This window comes from Rhinolophus sinicus, linkage group LG05, assembly GCF_036562045.2.
Source record: "Rhinolophus sinicus isolate RSC01 linkage group LG05, ASM3656204v1, whole genome shotgun sequence".
Classification (NCBI taxonomy): Eukaryota; Metazoa; Chordata; class Mammalia; order Chiroptera; family Rhinolophidae; genus Rhinolophus; species Rhinolophus sinicus.
The window spans coordinates 113,348,284-113,362,370 of record NC_133755.1 but is presented as its reverse complement, the minus strand read 5'-3'; the positions used below and the strand labels follow the sequence as shown (position 1 = coordinate 113,362,370).

General features: G+C 39.6%; 1 protein-coding gene across 10 annotated transcripts in view; it reads right to left on the bottom strand.

The window, feature by feature from the left end:
* MYO6 (myosin VI) overlaps positions 1-11,485 on the bottom strand; it is a 136,390-nt gene extending 124,905 nt beyond the window's left edge. For 9 of the 10 annotated variants that reach the window (XM_019729586.2, XM_019729589.2, XM_019729590.2 and 6 more), the window contains exon 1: positions 11,254-11,485. The gene's annotated coding sequence lies outside the window, so the exon portion shown is untranslated. Of the gene's footprint in view, positions 1-11,125 lie in introns of all 10 variants that reach the window. The other variant, XM_019729587.2, reaches the window with a different exon arrangement.
* Between the last annotated feature and the right edge of the window lie 2,602 nt (positions 11,486-14,087).

The window sequence follows — 14,087 nt, the reverse complement described above, 5'->3', positions numbered from 1 at the left end:
CCATCCTTGATTAGATACAGAAAAACAGAACAGATTAATCCTGAAAGGGTTTTCAAAGCTTTGAATCTTTAAAAGAACACACAAAAGAAAAAGGTAACTTAGAATTCTAAATGGGGCAAAGGCTCAGGATCCAGACCACCTGAAGGCCTCTCTCAGCTCTCCCCTCACTACTTGAATCACCTTAGCAAGTTACTTAGGTAGAGCTCAGCTCTCTCAGCTGTAAAATGGGATAAGAAGAAGAGCCACCTCATAGGGTCAGCATTAGAATTAAAAAAGAAAGAACTATAAAACATACAAAGTAGTGGCATATCGCTGGCCCTCAAAAATTATTAGAATTGTACTGCTCTAGGGTCATTTGGGATCACTCAATTAATCCACCATAATATACTGCCACCTCCCAACCCATGAGATAAACCTTTCACTGTTAAATCATGCTGACTTACTCAACTGTCTGTATATCCTAGAAATACTAATCTTTGTCAATGTTATACTCAAACAGTAGTATCCTGGAAAACAGAACCAAAGTCCATGAGATTATGGACCAGTTCCAGAAGCACCCCTTTAATAAATAATAGACCATTTTCTGACACACTAACATTCCTGTCTATAACCATCAGGCTACGCCCATTTTTGCTACCGTGTTTCCCCGAAAATGAGACCTAGCTGGACCATCAGCTCTAATGTGTCTTTTGGAGCAAAACTTAATATAAGACCCAGTATTATATTATATAAGACTCAGTATTATATTAGATTGGACCCAGTATTATATTATATTACATTATATTATACCTGGTATTATATTATATTTTATTATACCCAGTCTCATATTAAAATAAGACCAGGTCTTATATTAATTTTTGCTCCACAAGAAGTATTAGAGCTGATGGTTCAGCTAGGTCTTGTTTTCGGGGAAACACAGTAGCAAAAATGGGCATAGCCTGATGGCTATAGACAGGAATGTTAGTGTGTCAGAAAATGGGCTATTATTTATTAAAGGGGTGCTTTAATAAAGACCTTAATACAAGACCTGGTCTTATATTATATTATATAAAACTCAGTATTATATTAGATTAGACCCAGTATTACATTATATTATATTATACCCGGTATTATATTATATTATATTATATTATATTATATTATATTATACCCGGTCTTATATTACATTAAAATAAGACTAGGTCTTATATTAATTTTTGCTCCAAAAGAAGTATTAGAGCTGATGGTCCAGCTAGGTCTTATTTTCGGGGAAACACGGTAGTACCTCATTAAAATCACCAAATTAAACAACTGGTTTATAAATTCCTAATTTATGTTACACCCTCCCCCTTCAAAAGAGCAAATTTATCAGTAAAATGTGTCTCTCCATGAAATACAAAATTCTGGGCTGGCCCGATGGCTCAGGTGGTTGGAGCGCCGTTTTTCTAATGCTGAGATCGCGGGTTCCATTCCCACATAGGCCAGTGAGCTGCGCCCTCTACAGCTAAGATTATGAACAATGGCTCTCCCTGGAGCTGAGCTGCTGTGAGCAGCCGGAGGTCGGTGTGAGCTGCCGAGTGGCCGGCAGCCATCACGAGCTGCCGGCAGCCAGTGAGAGCTACCCGTGAGCCGCTGTGAGCAGCTGACTGACGACCAGTGACCGACTGCCTCAGCGGGGGAGTGCAAGGCTCATAACACCAGCATGGGCCAGGGAGCTGTATCCTACACAACTAGACAGAGAAAAAACTGCTTGAACTGAGGGTGGTGGGGAGGGTGGGAGGGTACAGGTGGAAGAAGGGGGGGAAAAAAAGAAATAAAAAATTCTGACTGAAATAAGTATTAGAAACCAGTATTTCTAAAACACCTGTAGTGAAATCTGGTCATGTGTTCAAATTCATTCCCTTCCCTTCCTCTTCTCCCTTCCCTACCACACCTGATAGAAATTTTTTCTCAAACTGATATAAACCTCCTCAATTAGCCTGAGTACACGATGACTAGCTTTATACTTTCCACTCAACTACTGTCTCCATCATCTCAATGGCCGACACAACCCATAGATTTATTTGAGACCTCAAGCACAAGCATAATCGATGCACAAATCATCTTGCTCTTCTCACTTTCAAGTCGACAGGGATAGACAGGAAAAAAAGAGATGCAAATACATTTCTCTTCAAAACATATACATATGCATACACTTTGTTCTTCCCCCAAATCCCAAAAGGATAGCAGACAGAAAAACATGCCCACAAACCAAAACACAGCTGCTTCATCTAATTTTAGAAAAAAAAATAACAAGGAACCAGAGCAAGTTCTCTCTGGAATAACTCAATCCTCAAATCAAGGAAATTCAAAGAGCATAACATGGAAAAACCAACAGCCTCAATGCTCTCCTGCGGGATACTAATTCTATCAGTGTCCAATCGAAACGAACAATATGTTTTTAGAAGATACCACAAAAGTTTGAAATCTCTCCTTAGAAAAAAGTCCACTTACAGAGAAAATATCTAAATGTACAATTTCCAAGCATAGGCTCTATTTGGTTGCTATGTAGGAGTTTGATATGATTTCAAATTCATTTTTTTATGATTGAAGTAAAGTTGTTTTAATTCACTTGTTTATGACAAGCCAAAAAAAAGGTTGTTTTTAGAAATTGTTTTGATAGAAGAATGAAGTAAGCTGTGACAGGATGTCATCTTCTCTTGTCATTGGTAAGCACTCAATAGGTCAGCTACTGAGGGGCCCCTGATGGGGGCTTATGAATAACAACAAGTGGAGAAGCAACTATCGCAAAGGGACATTTAGACTACACTGAGAGTGTGAGGACTATTCGAGAATTTGGGTGCAGGCAAGGTGACACTTTGCTGACCTAAATAGCTCTCTGAAGACCACGGGGGCATTAGCTCCTGCAGTGTTGGTGAGGTAACTCCTCCTACACAGTGACAAAAGCCAAGAAGCAGCCCCTGCAAAAATCATCCTGCCCATCAACACCTGAGAATGGTTCCCTAGCAACGTGCTCTAGCAACAAGAGCAGCTGGGTGTCAGTTCTCAATTAGCCAAGCAGTCTTTCCTGAGTGCCTACTCATATAAAAACGTACACTTCATCTAAATTTGGACTTTATTCCTTTCATCTCCCCTTGCCTGGAACAACAGCGTAATTAATCTGCTATTGCTTTGGAGCACATTATTTCTTTACTGACTTAAACTAAGAGACATAATCCTAATAAGTCACAGGGATGCAATATACAGTATAGGGAATATAGTCAATAATATTGCTGTAACTGTACAGGGACAGATGGTTACGAGACAGTGTGGTGATCGTAAGGTATATAAATGTCGAATCATTTCTTGCACACCAGAAAATTAATATATTTATATCAACTGTACATTAATTTTTTTAAAAAGAGATGCTATTGACTTATGAAATTCGCAGTGAACTTGTGTTAAATAAATTGCTGGCAAAGACAAAATCAGTCTCTGAGTATAATTTTGCTGCCCAAAATAAAAACCTTAGTTTACTCCAAACCTGTTTTTTTCACCATACTCTTTAATGACAAGATGAGAAACATACTTGTTCAAAAAAAAAAAAAAAAATGACCCAATTCTAACATGTACATCTACAAGTGTACTTTATTCGGATGGTCCAGTCTCATAGCCCAGTGTTTGTTATTTGATTAATTTGCTCAACCCCAAACAATATGGTTTTTCCTTTTCTGGAAGCTTTGAATAAGACCCAGTCTAGCTGCTGCTTAATCTGAATAAAATCTTGTACTTCTTTTTCTTTGGAACCCTCAAGAAAAGAATGAAGAAGACAGACCATAATCTAACTGTTTTGGAGGGAGTACTGCTCATATACTAGGGACCTTCATATCATCTCTTTAAGGAGTAAATCTTTAGTAATCTTCAGGAATCTGTCCAAAATAAAGGGCATGGATTTAGACTTTTAACCAGAATTCAGATTAACTAGGTAAAATTAGCATTAGCTAAAGACAACTGAATAAAAGAAAACTTCAACAGATTTATACAGAAATTTAATGTGTCTTAAAAAGGACTGGGGGAGGAAGAACAATTATTTCGTAATAGTCTTACTTCTATGGACTGTTATACATTAAACTTGTGTTCTGGTGTTTTTGCTATCAAGAGTCCAGGTGAATACAGAGTATAAATTCCAGAAGGCAAAGGACTGCCCTTGCCAAAATTTTTTAAATGCAGTCATTACAAGATTTTTTTAATGAAAAACATTTATTCTATCAAACCAAGACTACCTAATAAAGAAAATTTAAGAAAACTGTAAGAACTAGCAATATATTAATAAAAGTGCTCTGGGTTAACAAATCTAAATGATGGTTCTCATGGGGTTATATGAATCACCAAAAGTTCCTAAAATAATTGTTCAATTAAATGAGAAAGTGAATAAACTTTTCTAAAAGCATGTAGAAGTAGTCTCAAGCATTTTGCAGGTATATCACAATGCTAAAAGTTTGTTTATATGCACCAAGGAAATGCGACAAATTCCCAAAAGTTACAATCAATGCCCTAATTATTCTCCACTGTCTTCACTGCATCCCCAAGCCCTTCTCTGCTCTGCTCCTGCAGTTGGGGGGGAGGGGGGAGTGGCGGGGTAACAACAAGCCTTCTGCATAGATCATGACCCAGGCTCCCTAGTTGGGTTCTAGAAATGGAAGTCATTGGCAGAAACCTAAAGCAGAGGGAGAAGTCAGGGAACTTCCCTTCCCTCCCTGCCTACCTCCCTCAAAGCCACAGCTCCCATGGGCCCTCACCACAAAGCCAGCTCTCTGCTCTGGTAATCTCTGGGGAATTAAGGGCGTTTCAAAGTTACTATTCCCTAGGTGCTTCACCATCCCTTGTTTGTTCCCTAACCTCTATACTCTCTTCATTTTGGGACATCAAGGATGAAATCTCTTTTCCTGCTGGGGCCTTACCTGATTTGGCTAACAATACCAAATCTGGTTATTCAAATACAGTCCACTATCTAATGAAATCCAATGTAAAAGTTTTATAAGGCCTTAAGATCTATATAAGCATTACTTACATATTATTGCTTTTGTGTAATTGTTTAAAAATTAAATATAACTAACTTCCCTCTACCATACCCTGCCTGGTTAATCCAAACCATTTTTTTGTTGTTATTGTTGAAGCCCTCCCGAAACACAGGACGGAAAAAAGGTTTAAACCAATGGTTCTCAAATTTTGGTGTGCAAGTAAATCAACCCAGACAATTGTTAAAATGCGAATACCCAAGCCCCACTCACACTACCCTGACATATGTTTTTACTAGTTCCCAGGTAATTCTGATGCACACCTAAATTTCAGAATTATTTAAAACTAGCCAACTTCAAGATTCTAGCCAACTTAAAAATCTCCAGTATGTTGCCTTTTTCCTTTTGGATACACATTTCACATTAACCATAGCAAAACAGAAAAAAGAAGAACCACAGTAATAATAATAATAATAATAATGCACACTAAATGCCACTGTGATATGTGCTTCACATATACTATCTAATTCAGCCCTCACAAGAGCCACACCAGGCAGGTAATATTGTTGCCTTCATTTTATATATGAGAAAACCGAAGCCCACAGAAACTAAGTTATCTGACCAAAGGTAATGAGTGGCAAAGCCAGGATTACATTGCTTGCTGGATAAGCAGCATCTGTGTATTTAAAGAGGATTTAAGGCTGAGGGCCAAGCCGCTAAGCAAGCACTAACCCTCCCTGTCCCCTCCCTCCCCCCAACTCCCACCACTCACCCAACAAGCTCTCTTTCCCCATCCATCACTCACTCACCAAGGCCTTTCACCTACTTGATGTGCCACCACATACTGGTAGAATATCACAAGTGTGTGTGTGTGTGTGTGTGTGTGTGTGTGTGTATCAGCACTCTTTCCACATGAAGACCTACTACGTGCTAAGTACTATAAAGGCTCCAAATTCCAGCTCCACCAAATACTGTCTGTGAGCTTGAGCAATTTTAACCTCTCTATGCCTCAGTTACCTAATCTGTATCATGAGGGTGACAATGCTAAGTGCACTGAAGTGACATAGTGATTAACTGAGCTAATGGGTTAAAGTACTTGCTTGACATAGTACCTGATACATAGCAAGAGCTCATTAAACAACAGCTATTAAAACTCTACTTGGCCAACCATCTCTCTTACAAAACCCAACATACCAGTCCTAGGTACAATTTATTTTCTCTCAGCCGTTTCTCGAGACTGTGAGAAAAGATAGAACGTACCCTTATTGATCATGCGTAGACTGGTAACAGAGCTGTAACTCAACGGACTGAAGGCCATGAGTTGAATATTTCAGAGCAAATGAGTCTTTTAGTATCCCTCAAATTGTACCACTTTGACAACTGTCTATTTCCCCACTCGAGTCACCCTGTTGATGACATACTAGTATAAAGAGTCTATAATTAACTTCATTCAAAACAGCAGTGAAATGTCACTCAGTACAGGGACTTCGTCTTGTCACTGTACTGTCAGCACTTCAAGCAGTGCCCAGCCCATGATAGATACTCAAATGTTTGTTAAATGAAAATATAAGGGTACCAACACAGGCACACGGTAGCTCATTAGCAAGTCTTTATAAAAACAGGCATAATCATCAGACCAATGTGCCAACAACTTGTAAGTTATTTTCAAACTCCCCCCAGAGTATTTTTCTTCTTTCTTTTTAACTGATTGCTGACTTTAAAAACTCTCCAACTAGAAAAGTTAATTACCAACCACGGCACCATTAATCTATTAAAAATGTTAAAGTGGTTCCCTAATAATACATCATGCTCATCTTCTATCATACATCAAAAACAAATTTAGCAATTATCACTGTAGTGACCCTGACTGTCCAGAATTTCCTGAACCATCCGAATTGAAGCCATAAAATGAAGTAAGTCATTGCTAAGAGGTTAACCCTAACTAACATTTAGCAGAAAGAGAACTGGGGGAGGAGGGGATCTACTATGGGAACACGCACAGACAGAAGTTCCATTCTCAGCTACGCTTCTAAGCAGCTACATATGTGACTGTGAACAAGTACTTAATTTTTCTGTCTCTGTTTTCTCATCTGCAGTATAGGAATAAGCTTACCACATCTACTCCATCAAGGACCAAATGTACATATAGTGATCTCCAAAAAAATTAAGAACCATATAACCTCTGACATAAACATCTTCAGATTTTAAATGAATGTTTCCATTTTCTTTCTTTTTATGTCTCTGCCACTCCTATTCCTCAGATCCAAAGATCAGCCAGCACCAGGAAGATCCAGTTCCCACCTACAGCCATACTACAAACACAGTAAGCAGGCTGTATATAGTACTCGTTTTTAAAGTGGGGCGGCTGGATGGCTCAGTTGGTTAGAGCGCAAGCTCTCAACAAGGTTGCCAGTTCAATTCCCTCATGGGATGTTGGGCTGCGCCCCCTGCAACTAAAGACTGAGAAGGGCAACAGGACTTGGAGCTAAGCTGCGCCCTCCACAACTAGTTTGAAGGATGACGATTTGGAGCTGATGGGCCCTGGAGAAACACACTGTTCCCCAATATTCCCCAATAAAATTTTTAAAAAAAGAAAAACCCTTAAAAAAAAAAAGATGCTCAGCCACATAAAATAGAAATTTTAGAATTCTGCTATATGCAATACCTTACCTTGTAAAGGTTAAGCAGCAGATTACTTTCCCATAAAATAACAAGTGACGTAACATACCTAATAGATGCCTGTGGTTTTGCCAGGGCACCACCTTCCTTTGTGCACATTACTCAGCGTGGATGTGAATATTAACCTACGTGAATATCACCCGAGGAATGTACTTCAGTATTTTGGTTTCACTGGAGACATGCTTTCTGCATAGCAAGACTTCCCCTCTCTTTAACACTAGTAAGATTTCTAAAGATGCCAGATTTGTTCTTCTGGTTTGACTTCCATGCTTCAGAACTGAGAAACGACTTTTGGTGGACTTGTCATTTCTCAAGCCATTATGTCACTCCTGTAACACTCAGAAAAAGTTTCCTTTTGAATTTTTGTAAATAGGAAGATAGTCTAATACTTATATCTTAAGATCATTAAGAGTCCACTAAATTTGTCAAATGAAAGCATAACTTTTATATGCAAACATCCTGCTTTCTCTGAACATTCTATGCTTCAAAAATAAAATTTAAGCTTATTTAACTGTAGCTAGTTCTTGATTACACACACACGTGTCTTACAGATAATTCATTAATAATTTATATTAAGCTCCTGGATGATGGTTTTGTATTTACAGTTGAATATCCTTGAGATATTCAGATACAGTTGAGTATTCTTAAGATGAAAAATTCCTAATAATTCAAACCAAACAATGAAACACCTGTAAAAGTAGTCACCCACCTCAGCCTTTCTATCATTTTTCTGCTCATTTACCCAACTACATTCTACTGCTGAAATGACTCCTACTTTGTTACAAAAGATAGACTTTGTGTGCTCATTTTGGTCCTTTCTATTATAGCTCAAGGGACATTCCTGAAATAAACACGGGCCATTAAAAAGAAACTGTCCAAATAATACAGGTGACAATTTAATCATAATCGGAAAACAAGTCTATTTTCCCCTTGGGATTACAGAGTTACACAGTATGTAAAAGACACCTACTGCATTTATGGGCAACAATCTATCTTATTTGAGGAACAATTTTAAAGTTCTATCCTAACTAGTAACATTATACTACCCGTTTTAGCTACAATGAAAACCAGTGCTACATTACAAACTACTTCTAGTTCCTATAAACCCATCAAAATGAAAAGTAGACAATATGTATATTCTGAAATTTACAATAGAAAGGATAAAGCAAGATCCTACCACTTGTTCAAGGCTGTCATCTGAAGAATGAAACAACGTGAAGAACTCAAAATTAGTCCCAGAACCACATTCATGGCCTACCTCATCCTCACTCTTGGGTGCCTTCTTCAGACCTCAAACTACATTTTTTAACACAATACCAGTTGTGCAGGTTTACTTGAAGTCTACCAAGTGAATTGAGATCAAATCATCTGGTCTGGTGGAAAGGAGAGGGGGTTCAAGGTCAGAAGACTTGGGTGTGAATCCAGACTGTGTTCTTCTGGAGGTACATGACCTTGAGCAACTATTTAATTCTCTAAACCTAAATTGCCCTCATGTGTCAAAGAACAAGACCACCAACCTCAAAAATGTTTTGTAGATCAAGTCCCTCAGTGTTCTGATTAAGGCACATGCCTAATAAACGGGCAAAGGTTTTATACTACTACAGGGCCAGTTCACAAATTATTATGAAGTATCTCATTATGGGGATCACAATTAAATTGTATGAAATTTACTACAGTTGTAATACTCTTTTCAATCTTTTGCTTACAATGTTTTAATATAGAGAAATGAAAAATTCACAAAATTTAGAAATCTTTTTAAAACTGACATTTTGTATATCAAAGATGGAGCTTCAATTAAAAACAGATAGTGAAAATTGGTTAGTTTTTTAAAAAATGTTTGGGGTGCTTATATTTAATCAAACCTTACATGGTCAAAGTTTTAAAACTTCCTGAAGAAAGCTGTATTTTATAACCCAGAGACAGCCCAGTTATCTAAACAATGGGCTACATGATACACCACAGTCTCCAGGCAAAGTCACAACAGGATGAGAAAAGAGCTTTCAGCCTCTCTCAGATTTCCTGGCCACTGTTATTTTAAAACTTGATCACATAAACATAAACAGAAAGAAAAAAATCCATTTTGGATAAGCCGCATGGGTTATGATTTATGATGTTTTTAATACTTTGCATTAATTTACATTAAATATTGCAACCGTTCATTACATTTTTCTTACTCATATCTGTACTCACTAATGAAGAATATGTTATATAGTTTTATATAGTGTATAAACTTTTTAATTACGATAATCTTAAAGTAGCTCATCACTTCTGTTACTCCCTTTTAAAATTAGTTTTTGAAAACAAAAATGAAATGCAAACTGCTGGGAGAACAATAAATAGCATGTCACAGAGAACATACAAATGCAACAGGCAAATCTGCATAAAACTAAAATGACTTCTGTTTACCACTGTGCATGTAATTCCTGTGCAACTAAAAATACTCAAAATGAGCTGGATATTTAAAAGTCAATTAGTTATTTTGAACAGTTGCATTGTTTAAGCTCTGGCTATAGCCCAATCTATGGTGTTTCTAAAATGAATGATAAAAGACACCAAGGTAATTTTTTCACTAAACAATTTCCAATTGGAAAACCACAACTCGACATCTGTGAAGTTGAGTTAATTTGTACAGAAATGCCTTCTGCTGCCAACCTTTGTACCATGACTATTACCAGCCCAAGTTCAAGATCCACATTTTATGGTGTAAATAGTGTCAGCTAAATCTTAAGAATATTAGTTTTTAAAACTCATAAACCCTGACTGTTTAGATATACTATGTCTACACCCACAAGACCGTGTAACAGCAAATGAAACTTTTGTTTAGCATGCACAGCCGTCTATTAAGTGGGGGCAGTGCTCCTAGTTCTGAGGAATAGCTGTAGATTCGAACTGAAGCGTCCCTCCACCACAAATTTTATGCCAGATAAAATGTAACATGTTTTCTGAAACTGAATGGAAATATTTCTGAGACGGATGTTCTAAGTGATACCTTATCAAATGATTTCCTACTTAAAATCCCCAAATTTGAATGTTTTAATAGTAGTAAGGCGTTCTTGGAAATTAACAAATATAAAAAGGTACTGTTCAGTAACAGATACACAAATTAACGTACTCAAAGCACCGGATCCCCCTAAAGACTAAGACTACAATTCCAGGCAATCCGAACCCGGTCTCCTACACGATTAAACTATTAGTGGTAGCAGCTGATCCTCGCATCCCAGAACAAACGGCACTATTCCTGCACTGAATTTTAAGCTTGTTTACGAAAGACGAAACTATCACAAAGTGTCCAAGTTAGAGATGGACACCTGAGTGCTCTGCCTCTACCTGGGAGCCAGAGAGGACACACAAAGGTATCTAGGTGCTGATAAACCCATGAAAGGAGACTCTCATTGTCCGGTAGAAATGAGAACCAGCCCTGCGCTACGGCGAACCGCCGCCTGGGCCCACCCATCACCTACTTCACCCACCGGCGTCCTCGGAGGTGAAACAAGCCGTGGGCCACCTGGGCGGCCGGAAGAGGCCTCGAAGCAGGGCCGGGCCGGGGGAAGCGAGGCCCGGCGCTGATGCCCCGCAACAGGGGCTCCGGGACACTCACCGGCGCGGACGCGAAGGCAGGTGCGCGGTGGCGGGGCTACCTGCCGCAGGTGAGGCTTGAGGGCGGGGTGAGGTGCTGGGGTGAGGGAAGAGGGCGACGACGCGGACGAGCACAGGCACAGGGAGGCGGCGGCGACTGGCTCCTACTTGCTTCCTGCTCGGACAGATCCCGGGTCCGTCTCCGCCCGCCGGCCGGTGCCACACCGAGTCCCCGGCCCTGCAGCGCGCACGTCACTGCTACGGAGCGCCCGAGGGGGCGGGGGCGCCGCGGGCCGGGGCGGGCCGGGAGTCCGGGGCGCGGGGGCGCGTTGCGGGAGGGGCTGTCAGGGCCCGGGGCGCCCCGCCCTCCGCTCGCCCGGGACCGCCGCGCGGAGCCTCCGGGCTTGGGGTGGGCGCTGCGCGCGGAGAGGGGCCGCCGGTGGCCTAGCCCAGCGTCCTTGTTCCTCCCCTGGCGAGACGGCCTTCTTCACAGTCGTTACTGTTTGCAGCGAGTCCTCTCCGGACTGGATGCAGGGACTGTGCAGTGCGGCCACAGCTAGAATCAGATCAAGGAGGGAGAAAGTTGTGCAGGGAAGGGGCGAGGACCCCGACTTGTTTAAGAGGGCGGCCGGGAGCGAGGCAGTGTTGCTGCGGAGGGTAGAACCACAGCAAACTCGGCTACAGTCCAGGTCGGCGTGAGCTGGGCTGCCCGATGAAGAGAGTAACTTTCCTGAGCAACATACTGGCTAGTTTGCTTTTTGGAGCAGGGGATTTGAGAGGAAAATTTTGCATGTCTTTGGCCCCGGTTGCCTCCCCATTTACTTATTAAAGTCCCATCTTCTCTATTGTTTACATCTGACTGTTTCTGTAAGTGACATACCTGTGAGTCATATTTGAAAATGAAATGTGAAGTAGCTATGCAAAATTGAATTATATGATGAAAACGTACATTGCCTTTACGACAAAAAGAAGCATCTTTTAAGAAAATGAAACAGTAATGCTAAATGTCCCCGCTGGAAAAAGCTAGGTACCTATACGTAAGAATTATATGTTGTTGTTTTTTTTTCTGCAACATTTCTGAGTAGCAACTAGAAAACTTCCGGAAATATACATGATTCTGATAGGAGACAAGTTTCGGATAGTCAGATGTTCCACAGTTCTCTTGGTGGAAAAGCTACGTTATGATGAGATATTTTAGCCTACAACTGAAAAAATATTAATCAAATAGGGAAGTACAAAAGAGGAAGAGAAAGCAAGAAAGGAAATAATTTATAGCAATCTCAGAATTTAATTCCAGATTGCCAGGAGGTAAATCTTAAGTATATCAAACTAGATTTCAAAACAAATTAAAAATAAAGAGAAAAGAAAGAGGAAACAAAGAGAAAAGAAAGTTTAATGCTTTGACTTCATTTTGGATTTAAGATTTAAAAGCTTTAACAGACAAAAGAGAAGCTGATACAGTTTATTATAAGTAATGATTTGCAATTTTTCCCTCTCCTTTGTCCTCCACTTTCACTCCATTACTGAGTCCCTTTGCTTCTAGTTCCATATTTCTCTGAGGTGTCCAATTCCTCTTGCTAGCCACTACCATTATCTTGTTCGGGCCACCATTTCAGGTGTTGTATACTGTTTTAGCCACCTAACCAGTTTTCCAGGCTGCAATCTTGTCCCCTTTTAATACAGTCTCTACAGTGCCACCAGGTTTATATTTTATACAATAAAAGTATGAATATATACTCCTCTTTTTAAACTACTATAGTGGCACTCCACTGCCCTTAGTAAAAAGTCTAAACTCCTTAAGACGTTGTATATGATCCTTCAATTGTTTTTGTTTAGTTAGTACAGTAGGGACCTCTGGTTAAAAAGTCTACTAAATTTGAATGCCTTTTCATCATTGTCCAGTTCGTTATTGCCCTATACCCCATAAAGCTCACACAATGTCACCGGCCTGTCTTTAGAATCATTTGCGTTTTGAACCATTGTTTTAGCCCTGCTTACCTGTCCAATCTCATTTCTACCCACTGCCCTTCTCCATTTCTTGTACTTGATATTTAAGCCAGTCTGATGTGCCTGGGTGTCCAGAACAGACAGTTTTACTATTACGTTGGACTGTTGCCCAGCTAAATTCAGTTAATCCTTCATAACAAAGTCTATTTGTCCCCTCCAAGAAATTTTCCCTAACTCCCGTATTCCAAAACTTAGGTGCAATTTGGTGCTCTTTCCTATCTCTCTTAGCACCCATTACACATAATTCTTCCAACACTTATTTCACTAATGCTACTCTTGTTTACTTACAAGTATCCCCCAACTGAACTGTAAGCTCCTTGAGAGCAAAGTAGGGGACTTGTTTGTCTTTGTGTCCCAACTGTCAAGCATGATGACATTCACATGTTAGGCACTCATTAAACAGTGCCTGTTGTTGTTATTATTATTATTATTATTATTATTATTTTATTATTATTAAATGGGACAGATGGATAAACAAACAGCAAGAGAATTGACAATTCTAGGAAATTGCATATACTGTTGTTAATCATGGTAGATGCGACTGTGTCATATTTGCTGCCAGAACTCATCTTAACAATTTATTCCATATTTACATTTGTAAATTTTTCAATTTTGTTCTCACCTATTAAATAGTTGTAAGACTCTTCCCAGAGTCTCCTTGTGCTATCCCAGGGATTCTTAAGCTGAGATCCATGGATCCTATTATAATATAGATGGGGATTCCAAGAGCCCCCCTCTGAAACCATATGCAAAATTCTCTGATTTTGTTCCTTCATTTTTATAGGAATCTATATCATAAGTATTTAAAGAGTCTCTACACTCTCCCTGGCTGATACCTACTTTAACGGC